General features: G+C 41.0%; 1 protein-coding gene across 35 annotated transcripts in view; it reads left to right on the top strand.

The window, feature by feature from the left end:
• Positions 1 to 13,844, top strand: part of ATXN1 (ataxin 1) — a 383,486-nt gene that overhangs the window by 286,015 nt on the left and 83,627 nt on the right. The window contains exon 18 of one of the 35 annotated variants that reach the window (XR_004495923.1): positions 8,227 to 12,545. The exons of the other annotated variants lie outside the window; for them this stretch is intronic. The gene's annotated coding sequence lies outside the window, so the exon portion shown is untranslated. Of the gene's footprint in view, positions 1 to 8,226; positions 12,546 to 13,844 lie in introns of those variants that run through there. 35 annotated transcript variants of the gene reach the window in all.

Here is a 13,844-nt window from a genome sequence, read left to right as displayed (position 1 = left end):
TCATCCTGTTTATATGTGCAGGACTGACAGACAAATGGGCTGGCATGTTGAGTTAGATTGTGAAATCTTGCTAATTAGCTGTTCTTTTCCCACTCAACCTCTCCCTTCTTCCTTCCCACATGGGGTTCTTGCAGAGTGAAATGAGTGCAAGGACAGGTGACTTCCATAATTTGGTATTTCAACATTCAGTTCCAGCTAAGTTTTCTATCAAACATTTTTTTCAAAGAGTAAGCTTACAGAAGACAGGTTTTAGAAGAAACAATAAGAAAAGACCATAACAATCCAAAATGACAACAAATAAAACTGTTTTCACTCATTATAGTAGAAGTGGCTTTTTACTCCCTGGCTGTTCTTCCTCTGACTGGCACTTCCCTGGGAGATGCAGTTGAGAACAAATGCGTATGTATACACACATACACGCATGCCTATCTATATATACATTGATCTGAGCGAGCCTGGGAATGGAAAAGCAAGTGCAAAAACATATGCTGGGTTTGGCAAGTTGGTCCTTTTAGTTGCACAGTTTCCTGATTTTCTTCGTTTAAAAGGTGCGTTAATGTTCTGTGTATGATGTTCTGAAGTGTGATACTTGGATCTCGTCAAATGATGGATGTTCATGTTTCATCCCATATTGTGAAATAGTAGTCCTCAAAATATCACTTCAAGCCACGAATAAATAGCTGTGCTGTATTATTTTGGGGAGTTGCAGTTTCTAAGACAGTCAGTATGATCTCAACTATTAATTGAGTAGAAAGTGTTTTGAAAAACTAGAAAGAGCTTTGTTGACTGAAATAGCTGGGTCAGAGCTGAAAAGAAGAAGAGTTTGCTGTTATAAAACATAGCAGACATTTTATACATTCTTATCAGGATGCTTCAGTAACACAGTTGTGTGAAAGACTGATAAGGGAATGTGCAATAGCAGCCCTCATCATTTAAAGTGCCCAAACTTGGCACGTTCTGTGGCAATGTAAAATGGCAATAAATATAAATCTCGTGTTCTGGAATTCCCGGGTCTCCTTATTAGCAGATCAGTGTGTAAACACTGGCTCAGTGTGTCTAGTACTAGAGGGATGTGTTTTGTTCCTGCAAACAGATGTGTGCTGGCTCTGTACCCCCCGCCACATGTATAAGACAGAGAAGATTCAGAATGAGCTGTACTCCGCATTTTCTAGAGGAAGTTTGTTTTGTATAAACCACACATGAAATCAGTGTGTACGTAATTTTTCACTGCAAAGCAGCTATTTTACAGGTTTGAAATCATGACTTAGTTTCAGTCGAGCTGCCTAGTAAAAGCTTGCCAGGAGGATCGTAACAGGACAACTCAATCAGAATTCCAGATTTAATGCTGCTCTTTGGTCAGGTTGGGACTGGAAGTTTTTATTTTGCTCACAGATCTGCACCAATTAAGTACATAAAAAATGGTTTGAAAGAGCAGGAAGAGCTCTGTTCACTGAAATGACTGCACTAAAATTGGAAGTGGGGAGCAGCAGGAGAAGGAACACTGGACTTACTAGTGGCAGGGGACGAATCTCAGTGTTTGCACCCCGTGGCTCCCATTGTATACCTGAAGTAGCTCTGTTTTTTCTCTTACGAGCTTGAGCCCTGAGCCTGCTTGTTTACTTGTGCATGCTTTTAAGGCTGTCTGGCGTGTCAGGGCTGGAGCTGCAAAGCAGAAGCGAATGGTGTTTATCTGTGGTCAAAGAGGGAAACCACCATGCCAACACAAACCTGGTTGTCTGATGAGACCAGTGCTAAAGGTAACATGCAAAGCACTGGTGATTGCTTCTCTGGGAAAGCAACTGGAAATAGAATAAATGGTCCTTAATTGAATTATGATTGGCATTTTAAGGTTTATGACTTCAGCTCAGTGAAGGCATTTCTATTTACATATTCCTTCAGGACTTCAAAATGTTGCAAAGAGCACAACAAACTTAGTATGTGGTTGTGCAAAGCTGGCATTATTGGTGTAGCTGAAACTGAAATTGCACTCAGATGAGTTTGGTCTCAGTGCCTGTATTGTACTGGAAAACCCAAGTGATTTGGTTTAGTATTAAAGCATCTCTTCTTGGTTCTATAGGGTTTTTTTTTTGTACTTTCCATTTCTGTTTTTGGCAAAGATGGTGTGGGGGATGAGGAGTTGCAGATTGATGATTGTTTGTCTGTAAACCGTCTTACTGGAACAGAGACTGTAGGAGGCTTTCTCATGGCTCTTAGTCAGACCACTGCCTTATCTAAACAGTATGTGACCCTCAAAATGCTACATGTGGCTCTAACCCAGCCTACCTGCCTGATCAGAGTGGATATGGACATGATTGTAGCAGAGTGAGAGGAACATTCATTTGGGGAACTGTTCCCATGTGTTCTTAAGTCCTTCCTTTCTGACAGCATCCTTTCACTTGATGTATTTTAATCCAGTTCAAAGGTGGTCCAGAAAGTAAAATTTGATACCTTGATAGAGGAGGTTACAAAACGAGGGCAAGGCTGTGTCCTGACATCACAACATGGTACTTCTTTTGACATTGCATTAATATGCAATAACTTGTACTGGTAGCAAAGCAGCAACTCGAAACAAACACTGCAAAAACTTTTATCTCAGAGAGTGGTTGTCACTAGAAATGCAATTGACTGTGAAGACCATCAGTCTTAAGACTAGTCATAGCAGCAGTGTGGGACAGTTTATGGAATACAGTTTGAGGCATTTCCAGCCCACAGATGTCAGACAGGCTGACAGCAGGTAGGAGACTGATGGCAGAGATCAAGACTTGCTGGGCATAACTTGGCTCCGGTTTTATGGTGGAATAGGGAAGAAATTGTATGCTTGATCTTTACCTGAAAACATTAAGAAAGGAGGAGATAAAGAGACGGATATGCAATTAGAGAAATAAACCAGCTATTTGTGCTGCACACTCATATCACTTCCTGCAGTAAAAAGTAAATTCAAGACTTCCTGTCTTTTCTAATTGTTTTTAGATTCATCTTATAATGATGGGAACAATTTTCCCTTGGTAAGAATGAATTCTGATGTGAAGAATTTGAAACCTAGGGGATAAACTAAGGGACATTTTTTAATAAATTATGAATAATTTGAATTATTCTTGAGCAACTACCGATTACTAAATCCTTTTACATGCAAAGGGAACAAGAGAAAATTGAAGAAATTCAGCTTTGGTAAAGCTTGGTTTAAAAGCGCCATGCATGGCCGGATTTGAAGACCAGGGGAAACATTATATGTCTTTTAAGACTGGGGCCCCCAACAGTTTGTGAAGATACCTAATCAGAAAACTGGAGTTTCAGATCCTATCTTCTCTCTTCTTCAATCTTCTTTGGGATTCTGCTTTGGTTCCTAATTTAAGCAATCACACAGTCAGTTTTGTCTTATGTTACCTTTTCATTAAATGCATCTATAATTCAAGTGCACTGAACCTGTTAGAGGCCAGTCTTGCCTTTTGGATAGAGAATTGCATTCCATGGTCTTTATCATATCTTTATAATTTTTTCCTCTCTGTCGTGCCTGCCCAGTGTCTAGCTGGTGTTTAGATACTAATATATTAACCCCTCCAGCCCTTTCCTCCTGTGCAGCCTGTGGTTTGGGATTACTCCACTGGTGAGGCACTGACTTGCACTTAGGAGACACAGTGGCAGAACCAGAAGGAAGAGTTATCTGATAGGTTACTTGGGGCATGTCATGACCAGTCAGTGCTGTGGCCATAAAATGCAGATAATGATACTGATATCACTCCCTGGTTAAACATTATGAAATGTTTTCATGAGTATTTCTGCTCAAGAGCCTGAGTGTTTTTAGTCTGGATTCCAAGGACATGAGGTGTGTGTTGTGGGGATGATGTCTGTTTGATTGTCCATCCCCATTTCCCCCCCCCCGCCCACCTCCCCATAACACTGCCTTGGATAATTCCCAGCAAATCCTGCAGGAAGAAAAAGTCTCAAAGACAATTAAATTCCTACAATTATTTTTGTTGTTGCTAAATTAAACAAGCAGGGGAGGTGAGAGGCGTGAGCTACTGCTGACATTGAGAGGAAAGAGAGAGACAAGTTTTGCCCTTGGTAGCTTTCTTTGATGGTGGCTGGCAGTGAGTCCCACCTCTGCATCCAGAGGACTGTGGCAGCCCTTGCCCAGGTGGCAGGCCAGCATGGCAGGATGTGGAGCAAGGCTGGGCTGTCAAAGGATACCAGAGCAACGATGGTGCAGAGATGGATAAATGAAGAGGGATGGCAGAGCACAGATCCTACTCTCCTCTCTTTGGGATGGAAGGGCTCTGGCTGAATTTGTCATTTAAAATACTGAAGGTGTATTTGTTTCTGGCTGCTTGAAACATGACTTTCTCATGTTCCTGGGATATTTTCACTCTTCTGTACAATGCTGGGCTCCTCTGCCACAAGGAGCTCTGAATTGTTCCTGGAACTTTTGGTAAAGTTATTGTGCTCCATGCCCTTCATGCTGCTCGCATTTAGCTTCTGCACTGAATGCAATATGAAAGCTGCCCTCTTTCCTTTCAACTGTGGGGCTTCTCCCCATATGCATCAAGTGCAAGAGCCTTCCTGTTCTTCTGAAAAAAAAAAATCTCTCTTTGTCCTCAATATACACGTTTAATGTCTGGCAGGCCCTGTTTTTAGTAACTGCTGAGTTTCTCCCTTGCACAGTGCTGTTTGTGCCTCTAGAGCACTGGCCTGTTTCTGCATGAGCCCTCTCACTTACTTGGCACAGCACTCTGGTTTTGTATTGTTCTGTATATTGGAGGCAGCTACATGGTAGTAGTAAATTCACAGGGATGTAAATTTATTATCTCGTGTTTGGTAGCTCAGTGGGGCACATGTTTATCTTGTACGCCTGAGCACTGTTTTTAAATAATACTGTATAATAATACAGTATTTTTTAAATAATATAATACAAGGGATAGGTTTAAAGTTGACTAACCAAGAAAACATCCTCAAGGCTGAAAGAATAAGTGTGAAAGATATGCAATAGTTGCAGGCTGGTTTTTTAGCACTGCTTTTGTGTCTGGCAGGCTGATGTACATGGCTGTGGCAGTACGATGTGTCGTTTATGCACCTAGATAAAGCCAGGGGAGTTTAAAGCAATCAGATTAATCTTGTGTCCTGGAAGAACAAGTTTATCCTTTGCAAGAGAGAATTCCAGATTGTTGATTTGATTGTTTTGGTTTTCTTTTTTAAATAAGGAATGTTTGCAGAAGCATCCTTTCACTGGGAAGAAGGGACAGGTAAACAAGTAGCCAACTGACCACAGGTTCTGTGGCTTCTACAAAGGCAATTATAGGAAGACCAAGACTCTTAAGCTACCTTCATTCAGGTCAGTTGTTTTCAACAATGTTAGTTTAGGTAGGTTAAGAGTTCAGTTGATTTGAAATAGAGAAGCTGTGACCATGAAGGAACATGATTGGAAAAGCATCAGTCATGGAAACATACTGTAGCCTGAAGTCAGCTTTCAAGTCTCCAAGTCTTTTTATTGACTTGATAGACTTAAGGTTAGGCTTTCAGTAAATAAAGTCAAGATCAGACATGTCTCTGAAATAATTTTCAGGAGTTATTTAAATGCAACATACTTTGCCATTTTAGTAAGAATCTCTTGTGTTGAACTTACTATTACTATAGTGGCTTTAGGTTTGTAGCCAAAGCCCATTTTGGCTGGACATTTGAGTACATAAATATAACAAAAGGACTCTCTAAACCAAAGAACTCATAATGTGCACATGTATGTTTGCATGGAGAATGGTGGTTTCAGACAGTATGTACCTTGGCTTCCTAATCCACCTATCTTTGCAGTCACTTTGGATGATAGTGGTTAGTAGTGGATACATAGTAGTCCAGGAAGGATACTCCTAACTTCTGGTTGAAAATCCCATCTTTGGATCGAAGGGAATTTACAGACTGCAAATAGTGTCTGAATCTGTTTCAGATCTTTGTCTATTACCTTGTCTATTATTATTTTTGCTTTATTTTCATGTGCCTCCTGTTTGCATTGAAGTAGGAGGTGCAGAAGACCTATTTGTGTGCTTCATGCCATGTCTTTTTTCCTGACAGGATGGGACAGGTCACTGCAATGCATTTTTAAGGCTTATTAAGTTCCCAGTGTCCAGACCTCATGGCTTCTTCCACTTCCCTCAAGGACTTACTAATAAGTCTTATAATATTCAGCCTAATTTTCACTTTTTAAAAATTCCCTTAAGTTACCTTACTTTGCCCAAGAACTATCTTACATAATCCTGTCTAACTCACTTGTGATGATTCCACTAGGGGTGGAATCAGCAGTAACTGGATACTGGTAATTGACTGTTCCTTCAGTGCATGCTTGGAGATTCTCCTGAGAAGCTGCCCACGTGTTATGTCAAACCCAAAAGCAGAGAAAATGTGCTCTGGACAGGCACTGAAACTCTGAGATGTTTGGGTTTATCTGAAGCAATGTGACTGAGACTTTTTTGTATTGGCTGATTGAAGTGGTGTTGCTGCACTTCAGAATTTCTGAAGGACTCATTTCATCACTCTGCCTTTAATTTCCTTCTACTGCTCTCAGTTCTTTCTTACTTTACTGTCAGTCCTATATGCTCTCGCAACACTAAGTTTTCATTTCTCCCTTTTTATTTCCACAGTAGATGGTGTAGTCACATCCCACATGGCTCTGCCATCTGGAACAGCTTCCCTGACTCATATTCCTTTCAAGTTTCAACTTCATCCTTGGCCTCTATGTGATAATCTTCCTTCTAATAAAACAATCACATCTTATGCCCAGAGGCTTTCAGTTCTTCTCTGTTCAGTCTTCCTCCTCAAGACATGTAGCTCTTGCCTACCCTTTGATACACAACGTATATCATGATCTGTACTTATTAGACATGAAAGACCTATTTTAGAGACACCTAATACATAATTGTGTCTAATTCTTGTTCAGGACAACACTTCAGGGCACACTTACCTTTTTAACACCCTCTTGTCCTTCTGATTTCAGTTGGCTTGACTGATTGAAAGTTACGTACACGTCTAAGTACTGTGAATACGATAAAGCCTCAACTGTGAAACGTGTTTTTGATTTTATTTTTTAAAAAATCAACTAAAGCATATTGCATAGTCTGCAAATAATAAAAGATTCAACAGAGAATATTTCAAATCTGATACTACCTCTCCTTAAGTCTCATCTTGAAAACATCAAGCATGCTGTAAAATCAAACAAAAATATACTTTTCATACTGTTGACTCAGAACATTTTCTGCTGCACACCAAGTTTTTCAGTAGTTGACATAGTCTGCAGTTTTTCTAAATTAAGGAAGTCTCATACTTTGTGGGATTCTATAGTACAACTGCTGAGATGCAATACTTGCATAAAAAATGGCTGTTAGTTTATTGAGTGGGTGGACACAACTTGCAGTGTTTCTGCTTTTCACCTAGTGGCTCCCTGTTAAAGCTTCCATGAGATGAGGGGAAGATACAGCTAATAGCAGTTGTGCCTGGGCACTACACAGTCCTGGCTTTGTCAGCAGTACCTTCAGACAGGAATTGCTGTAGGAGCAGTAGAGGGGCTCAGCTGTGTGGTTTTGAGCGCTGGATGTTACCAATCTCAGACTCACCGTGAGTTCATGGAAGATCTGCTGGAACTTCTGTCTCAGACTGTAAGGCTTGGGTGTGGGCACTGCAGACAGATAACAGCTCACTTCTGAAATTAATGAAAACTCACTTGCAGGGTCCTACCCATGTCCCCCCCATCCTTACCCCTTTCTCACTATTTCTTACTTCATTCCAGACAGAAGGTCTGTCCAGAGAGGACACACAGGAACACACATCCTTCCTAATTCATAAAAAGTGAGGATTAGGGAACAATGCCTGGCTCAATAACAGCTCTTTAAAGGAGGCTCATTTAAAGTCCAGCTGGCATTGAAATTGGCTGTCCTTGGGGAGAAAGCCTCACCTTCTGTGTGTCTCCCACCAACAAAAGAAGGAAAAATGCATTCCTGCCCACCCCTAGGACTAAAGGTGCCTTGGAGGGTCTAAGTTGTACCTTAGGAAATTACAAAGAAAAGCGGCTTAGGCTGCTCTTGCAGCCCAGAAAAGCAAAGCTCCTGATTAATTTATTCTGGAAACCTGCATATTGTCACTATGGTCTAACTTTGGGCAAATCACTACAAGGAAGAGAGTAGTAGCATAGCCTGCAGAATGTTTTTGTAGGCTTCTCAAGGGTTTTTTGTTTGTTTTCTTTTGGTTTAGGTTTTTTCACTTGATTTGCTGTCCCTACCTAAGCATACAGTTCCACTTCTTGCTGTTTCAACAATCCTCTCCTTGCTCTGGATCACTGGAAAGTTATGCAGTAACTTCTCGTTTGCTTCTGCAGTGATGACACTGGCAGTGTTGTAACATGAGAATGTTTTTGAAGCCTGAGTGTGGGCATATGATTGTCAAAGTTAAGGGGTTTTAATATAGAATTTGAACCACACTGCTTCATTTATGAGAGATTTTCTTTGTCATCCATAAAATGAGGAAGGTAACCACATGAAGTTCCTCGTGAATCATGGGGATTGCAGAGCCAGAAGTCCTTTGTCCTTCCAAAGCATTGGTTTTTGTGCCTTTTACAAAAAAGAAAGTCAGTCTGTCCAGACTCGCATGAATCTGTATTTTTTTACCTCTCTTAAATGTTCAGCGGACATGAAAAACCTTCCTCTGTGTAGCAGTGGAAATACCAGTGCAAGTAAAAAAGATTCCAGTGTTCGTTTTCCCATTCATCACAGTTCTCGGAGATTTTTGTGGAAAATTCACCCCTGAGGACTAAACTAAACCTAGATTATGGGATTAAAAAAACCTGAAGCACTGTTTTGGGGAATTTCTGAAAAGTCCCTTGTTCCCAGTGAAATCTCTTTTTTACTCTGCTTCCCATTTTGCAGAAAGCACATTCCTCACACCAGCGTTGCCATGCTCGTCAGTTCAGCAAATGTTTCCTTGGCATTGCACTTGCTGTTTTTGAACCATGAAATGCTTTTAGGTAAAGTTATCATAATATAAACTGAAAATTGACAGGCTGAATAGTTGTGGTTAGTATGTGCTATAGTGGTGATGACATGGGAAAATATGTTGTTTTTCTCCAGATGACTGTTTGAGGTTAGTTCTAGACCATTTTGTTCATGATGCGCCAGCTAAAATTAAGAGAGCATGGCTTTGAAGTAAGCAAGTTAATTTGATTTTTTTTTAAAACCTGATAAAGGCCTGTTTTCAAACAATAGCTGTTGCTGTTATTTTGGGAATTAAGAAGAACAGAACCAGCCATTAAAAGGAGTAAAAGGGTAAAAGGACTAAATTCCCCTTTCCAAGAAGTCTGTCTTGCTGCATAATCTAACCAAAGGTGTCTCACTCACAGCTCTGGCAGAGGCACGGCGTGGCCTTCAGGGCAAAAGTCGACAGAGTTCAGAAGCCTCTTGTTCAGCAGAAAGTGGCAGTGTGATAGCAGCAGGCAAAGCTGGTGCTTTCTGCTGGCAGCAGGAACAGCATTCCACAGACCTGTTCCTTAGGTACCTTTCTGGTATTAACAACTAGAGTGGTGCAGCACCATGGCAGGATGGCAGCTCAGCATCACTTCATCAGTGTGGGACAAGCTACATGGACCACAAGATGTCACAGTGCTGAGTCAGGCAGGCAGTGCTCTAAAGAACCACAGAAATTCGTGCCCTGTTCATAAGATAGAAGCAAAAAAAGGGAGCCATTAGGCAGGAGGGGATGTTGGATGTCTTCATATCTAATGCGAAAAACAAAGGTGACTCAAATATCACTTTCTTCCCAGACAGAAGTCTTTTTGGTGTGGGCTGCCAGTTGGTTTCAGGAGTGATATGCAAAACACATTGAATTTGTGAGTGGCTAAATCATAGATTCTTTTTCTTTCATCTGCCTCCGTGTCACTTTGTGTTGCAAGGTTGCAGCTGCATGTAAAAGGCTTGACCTATTTAACTGAACCCTGAAACAACTCCAATGAACTGCAGCAGAAAGAGAAGCAGAGCAAAGTAGAAGGTTAGCAGAAGACTCATTAACCAAACTCACATTTTGAAATAAACTCCTGCATTTCTGGAAAAGACCTAACTGCATCTGCTACACCAATGTGTGAGTTTGGTTTAAATTTGCTCCAAGGTCTTTGTAGTGTTTGAGCACGGAGAGACAAATTAGCTGTGTAGGAGCAGCAGCCTTAAAGGTGAGTGTGCTTGCTTTCACCCCAGCTGAAATGCAGACCCAAAGTAAGGCTGTTAGGACAGTCCACTCCAGTGAATATTTTTCTGATATTTCTATTTTTTCTTTGCTTGCATGGGTGAATCTCAGCTCTTTTTGGGATGTGAAGAAGACTGGGCAGTAGAGCATGCTTGCAGACATCTTCCCTGCCTGGGAGCTAAGGTGCCTCTGAGGCTTCTTGAAAGTTAGACCATGCTGACTTTTGTGTGGTGCACTTTAGCCTCAGCAAACAGTAAGAGCATACAGTATGGGTGGCTTGTTTCTAAAACTCTGCCAAAGAGCCAGAGGTGGAGATAGTCTTCTAATGCTAATATTCTCCTAATTCTGACAATCTTCTAGTGACTCCTGAAGGCACCACTCCCTTTTCTCAGCAATTCTTTTTTCACTCCCGTGTGTACTTAGTACTGGCCAGTACTCTGAGTAGTTTAACTTTAAGGCCCAACTCAGAAAAGTTCCCATTTTCCCTACTTCTGATGAAAAATTGTAAAATATTTTAATCTGTTTCATTTATGTGAAATTTTATATTTGAATGTTTCAGTAATGGGATGATAGCATTTTGATTAATATGATCTTATAGTCTGCCCAGTACAGTTCAATGAAGTTAAGCATATAGAATATAAATAAAACTACCAACTTAGACAAGGACAATCAGTTGTTATGATCATCCAAATGGTGACCTTTCAGTCTTGGCATTTGAGTATCCAGAAATGAAGGCAGGTGGAAGAGCTAGCTGCTTCTCTCAGGCAGATATCCTTCAAAGGGTACTTCAAAGTTCACCACAAGGAAAAAATGTGTTGTTGCACATTGTGTATCTAAAATAGGAGATGAGATTTTGGCAATTCCCTGGATCAGTTACTGACATGTTTATTTTTTCTTTTCCTGGGCCTTTTACCCCACTTTTTTCATTCATTGCGTGAGAGTCCTGTTTATAAGACAGAAGCAAGCAAACAGAGCGGTAGATAAGAGGGCTTGCTTGTGTTGATGTGTTTAATAGTAAAAACCAAAGTGACTCAACAGTCACCTTCTTCAAAAATAGGAATGTTTTTGGTGAGGGCTGCCAGTGCATGGTAGGATGTGGTGGCTGATCACCTGTGCCTTTTATTTCCATGGCTTTGCTCCCTGTCTTCAGGGCAAACACTTGCACAACAGTTTGGTCAAACCACTACCCAGGGACAGGGCCTTTTCCTTGAAATTATGCTGGGAGGAAATTCACACACACGCAGTGGGATGCCGAGCACAGTGGGATTCCAATCCTGACTGGGGCCTCTGGGCACAATGCTGTCATAAATTTTAAGTAATAATAATACTGTAAAAAGTTAAATAAATGTGTCAAGTTAATTTTATGCTCCCCTCCCCTCAGGCAAATTATCATAAATTGAATTTTGTAATAATTAGTCCAAGGAGTTAACACCGAATAGATATACCTGATTTCTGTGAATTGTGTTAATACATGGATGACAGATTCTGCAAGGAGCAGAAAGACTTCCAGACTGACCTGTCAGGATCAGCTCCAGTTGTACAGATACTGTAAGACTGCCTTTGCCATTAATTGGGTTGATTGTAGGCTACAAGTATATTGCCATACAGTTCAGATTTTGGTCCCTTACATTTACAGCCTTACAAAATAATACACTGCACTGTGTGCATTGGGCTTGTTAAACTGTTGTAATAAAGCATTTTACAATTCCAGGCGGCCCTTCCCAAACGTATTGTAGAGCCTATTAACAAACACCTGTCAAGTTCAATTGAAATGTCTGAGTGGTCTGATCTACAGCATCTGCTGCCGTGCCAGAGAAAGCAGGGCTTGCACAGCGCCAAGCAGCGTGCCCAGAGATGGGTTTTTTGGGAGCTCAAAAGGGGGGCCTCAAGGAGCTCTTGGCTTGCCTTTCAACCCGGTGGATTTTGGTAGTAAGTAGTGAGGAAAAAACGCACTCTCCTTTCCCTGTCACTCGGCTGTGACATCAGTCTCAGAGCATTTCAAGCTTTTCATTCTCTTGCTTTTTTCTCCATTTTTTCAAGTGAGGATACAGAAGTGTAAACAGATCTTTTTCTCTGCTGCTGACTTTAATGAGGGCTGGCCCCTGCTACATGTGTGAAAATTTCTTGGCTAGGAAGGATCTAATGTTCGTTCTACCGTAGCTTTGGAGATAAAGTCCAAACTCCCTATTTGCTTCTCTTGACAGAGAGTGCTACTTACATGCATTTGCTTCCAGAGATTGAGCTTACAAAAGAGGAGAGAGGGAAAATTAGCCCAATAGCATCTCAGAAATGTTTGTGGAGGGTTATTTGTTTTGTGTTTGGGGATTTTTTCCTTTTTTTTTTTTTTTTTTTTTTTTTTTTTTTTTTTTATGGTAAACTAGCAGAATAATTTTTATGCATTTTGCCTCATTACAAATGCCAGCCAAGACACTAAACTGGCAGCCATCCATTCTGATATCAGTGTGAGTGAAATGTGTACTCAGTAACTGGATTCAGGCCCTTCATAGTTTGCAAGCAAATAGTTCTGCTTTTGCAGATCAGATAAAAAGCAGAAAAAGCTGTGCAGCTCTCACATGTGAGAGAGGAGAGTCTGCACCTTTGAAAAGGGGTGTTAACATTTCTGTGTCCCAGTCAAAGTTCTGTGCCTTATGTCATTAAGTTGAAGGCTATGTTCTATTTCCAAAAGGCATTTAATTATCTCTTTTAATGTTTTCACGACTAAGTCTGCCTTGCATAAAAGCTGTGAGTACCTCACACTGGTAATAAGCTGCAGGAAAGTGAAGTAAATTGGCATTTTGCAAAAAAAGGTTGTACAAACCCAATGGAAAGCTATGCAAATCAGCTATGATACAGCCAAATTTGCATTTTGTCTTGAGTTTAGTGATGATATGCACAGCATGACTTTGGCAGGCTTGCCTCTTGGGATGATGCATGCACTGGTGGTGTGACCCTGTAGGGTCAATTCAACAAGCGTAACGTTGTGATTTTCCATGCACTTTCTTCGAACCACCAAGTAATGTGCAGCAATAAATAGTGTCAGAGGAAATCGATTTTTAAGAGTAAATGCATTCAGTAGGAGGAAAAAGTGTTATACAAATCTTTTGCTTTGCCAAAAGAACATTAGCAGTTTTGTTTGGTGCTGCTCAGCTTTCCAGAGTAACTCCCTTCTGCTGTCTTACTTCATTCTTTGTTACTCTTTGCTTGAGGAAATGTCAGGACTTGGAGGTGACACCGAGTTCTTGTGCTCAGATCATTAGAGCAATATACGGGGGAGGGCAACATGCCACAGGCAGCTGACTGTGCAGTTTCACAGCCTTTGAGTCCACTGAACCAATAGTAGCTCTCAAGACCTGTTGTTCTGCCCAGATGAGAAGGAAGGTGGGAGCATGCTCGAGGTTTCTGGCGATATTAAAGCTGTTCTAGGGAGGACGACATGCAGCTGGACTCTTGGTGCCCTTTGCAGTCTGTTTTATGCTGGGAGAGACATACATGCTTTTTAGGTGTTGCTATAAAGTACCTCTGAAATTACTTGCCTTTTTCCTCAGGTAAGCTTTGGTTCTTTTCATACGTCAAACTGAACAAAAACCAACTAAAACCCTAAATGAAATTAATTGGAATTTTTGGCATTGCCATTCACACGC

Source organism: Parus major, chromosome 2 (assembly GCF_001522545.3).
Source record: "Parus major isolate Abel chromosome 2, Parus_major1.1, whole genome shotgun sequence".
Classification (NCBI taxonomy): Eukaryota; Metazoa; Chordata; class Aves; order Passeriformes; family Paridae; genus Parus; species Parus major.
Note: the sequence above shows the minus strand (reverse complement) of the source record. Positions and strands in the feature narration are given on the sequence as shown.